Source organism: Littorina saxatilis, linkage group LG16 (genome assembly GCF_037325665.1).
Source record: "Littorina saxatilis isolate snail1 linkage group LG16, US_GU_Lsax_2.0, whole genome shotgun sequence".
Lineage (NCBI taxonomy): Eukaryota > Metazoa > Mollusca > Gastropoda > Littorinimorpha > Littorinidae > Littorina > Littorina saxatilis.
In genome coordinates, this window is record NC_090260.1 from 42324329 (window position 1) to 42327802 (window position 3474).

General features: G+C 38.5%; 1 long non-coding RNA gene across 1 annotated transcript; it reads left to right on the plus strand.

Moving 5' to 3' along the window:
• LOC138950116 (uncharacterized) lies at window positions 1-1991 on the plus strand. Its single transcript, XR_011450509.1, has 3 exons — window positions 1-131; window positions 1042-1144; window positions 1706-1991. It is a non-coding gene; the product is annotated as an uncharacterized lncRNA (long non-coding RNA).
• Window positions 1992-3474: the final 1483 nt, after the last annotated feature.

Below are 3474 nucleotides of genomic sequence, written 5' to 3' on the forward strand. Positions count from 1 at the left end.
CAGAAGAGAGCTAGAGCTAGTATGTTCAACTTCAAGGTCTCCTCTCAGCTGAAAAAGCCAACCGATTGCTGCATGATCTTGAGGCTGTCACTGACAGAAGTAAAATATTTGATGCCACTGCCGCAAATCAGGTAAGAGTAAGGCGAAGAGGTTTTATTATGTACAACTGTCAGTGTTATGATGTACAGTGTGTTTTTTCCTTCTCCTCCCTTACATTCTCAAGATCTGGTCAGAATAACTCATATAGAGGTGTGTGTGTGACTGTGAGCAAGACTGAGAGAGTGTTTTCATTTTATTTTATAATTCATGTTCAGGGATAATAATAAAATAATGAACACCTACTGACTTAGAGTCTAAACCACAGAACTGCTCGAACCTCTTAGCTTTATTTCACCAGTATGATGATCATGCAGTTCCTCCAGTATTAGAATCATTACTAATACTAGAAGCGCATGACTTTCAGTGTGTACCTTTAAGTTTAATAAAGTACAATGTATTGCTGTAAACAATCACTCACTCACTCACTGTCAGGATATATCTCATTCTCAGTGAAACTGTGTGTCTATTATTTTTTTTCCTTTGTGCTCTACACACATGCATACATGTTATACATACATATATATACATGTTATGTAATATGCATATATGCACACATCAACTTGTCTACATTGTATGTCTGTCACTCTATCAGTCTATGTGAACAGATTCAGCTCACCGATACAGTCAAAACTTCACTAAATGTAAAAGGACTTATAACATTTTATATTCTAGAAAGATATCAATGCCACTGTCCCACAGTATCATAAGAATCAAGCATTAATGTTGGTTTGGTCGTCTGTTGTCGTTTTTTGTTGTTGTTGTTTTATGGGGGAGGGTGCAGTGTGTAAATTCATCTGGTTCTGTGGACAGTGTGTTTGTTGTTCCTCCACATAGGTAAATATCATACTGCATGTAGCTCCTAGTACTACTTGTCCTGTCAACTAACTGTTTTAAATTTGTTGCTCAGAGGAATGTTACTTCAGCCAATATTATATATTACAGGTTGGCATCGATCCGGCACAGTGGAAGAAGCAGATTGATTCCTTCATGATCCGGAGGCTGTCAAGACTCAAATGGGAAATATTTCATGCTAATGGCAATTCAGGTAAGAGTGTTGCTACATGATCATATTGTGTTTTATCCTCCCTCTCAGTCTCAAGTTCTGGTTACATTCTGACTGTTGGTGTGTGTTTGTGTGTGAGAAGTGTGTGTGTGTGTGTGTGTGTATGTGTGTGTGTGTGTGTGTGTGTGTGTGTGTGTGTGTGTGTGTGTGTTTGATTTTCCCTGGTCAGTCAGGAGAGCTGCCAGACATAATAATACCTGCAGATGTTTCTAGCCCTGCAGATTGATGTTACACACCTTTGCTTTGCTTTTTGAATTTGATAGCAAGCGCTGACAGGGAATGTGTCTTCTATATTTCATATATGTTAAAAAGTAGGCATTGGAACTTGTCTACCAGGCGCTCTTGGCATGTATGTGGGTTTAGTGTGTGTGTGTGTGTGTGTGTGTGTGTGTGTGTGTGTGTGTGTGTGTGTGTGTGTGTGTGTGTGTGTGTGTGTGTGTGTGTGTCAGTTACAAACACAATTTACTCCTTACTCATAATTAAAACTTGTTCTTGTCATTGTGTTTGGATTTAAGATCAGTTCCTTTGTCATTCATTTGTCAGTAGGGACAGAAGATGACGAAGAACTGGCCAGTGAATGTGGATGAAAAGCAGTGCTATCCAAGTCCAGCTGTGATCGATGGGGAAATACAGCAACAGCGGCAGTAAATGTCCACTCAGTATTGGTTGTACTGAGCATTACAACTTGTTGCTATTGTAAATTTGTGTCAATGTTTTAAAGGCCCACTACGCCTCATTTAAAAAGTTGTCCTCACCTTTAACATGGGATAAGACCATCCCTCCACTTGGTCACAGACCAAAAAATCAACACTTTGACTGCTTTCTGTAGTGAAGTAGATGTTTTGGTGGTTTCGGTGATTTTTACATTTAGTCAAGTTATGACTAAATGTTTTAACATCGAGGGGGGAATCGAGACGAGGGTCGTGGTGTATGTGCGTGTGTGTGTGTCTGTGTGTGTGTGTGTAGAGCGATTCAGACTAAACTACTGGACCGATCTTTATGAAATTTGACAGGAGAGTTTCTGGGTATGAAATCCCCGAACGTGTTTTTCATTTTTTTGATAAATGTCTTTGATGACGTCATATCCGGCTTTTCGTGAAAGTTGAGGCGCCCTCATTTTTCAAACAAATTGGTTGAAATTTTGGTCAAGTAATCTTCGACGAAGCCCGGACTTCGGTATTGCATTTCAGCTTGGTGGCTTAAAAATTAATTAATGACTTTGGTCATTACAAATCTGAAAATTGTAAAAAAAAAATAAAAATGTATATAACGATCCAAATTTACGTTCATCTTATTCTCCATCATTTTCTGATTCCAAAAACATATAAATATGTTATATTTGGATTAAAAACAAGCTCTGAAAATTAAATATATAAAAATTATTATCAAAATTATATTGTCGAAATCAATTTAAAAACACTTTCATCTTATTCCTTGTCGGTTCCTGATTCCAAAAACATAGATATGCTATGTTTGGATTAAAAACACGTTCAGAAAGTTAAAACAAAGAGAGGTACAGAAAAGCGTGCTATCCTTCTTAGCGCAACTACTACCCCGCTCTTCTTGTCAATTTCACTGCCTTTGCCGTGAGCGGTGGACTGACGATGCTACGAGTATACGGTCTTGCTGAAAAATGGCATTGCGTTCAGTTTCATTCTGTGAGTTCAACAGCTACTTGACTAAATGTTGTATTTTCGCCTTACGCGACTTGTTTTTTTCTTTAGAAGAAGCTGTACCTGAATTTATTTTTTAAAAAGATACCACTCTGCATAGAGAGCCTTGAGGCAGTTCATTTTTGGTATGCAACTATTAGTGCCCGTATGGTCTTATTTCATGTAAAAGCCTCGGGGATGTCGTCAGGCGTCCGACATATATGGATTGAAAGGCTCAAATGTCCGATTCACATAGCCGCATGGCGGTCAGATGTCCTATCGTTTTGAACTGAGCGCTGTCATTGTCCGATAAGAACTCCATTCCTTCGGACAGCGCACTATTCTATATTTTTCTCTAAAGATACACATTTTCAAAAAGCGACCGAGCACTCTCGCGTACATGTGCACTGAAGTTGTGCAGTGCGGATCTTGTGTTTTGGGGAATTCCAAACCGTCGAAGGTTTGGGTCGGAGCTGATCGAACATTAAAGCAATTTTAGGAACAACAGGGCCTTAAAAAGTACTTAAGCACGAACATACAGCAACATACTGTCTATATCCATTCATTATTGACATCTAAAAGTAATACATAGCCTTAGATTGCATAAAATAGCACGTGCACTCAATCAATCTAAAAATAGATTTTAAGCGGAATAAAACA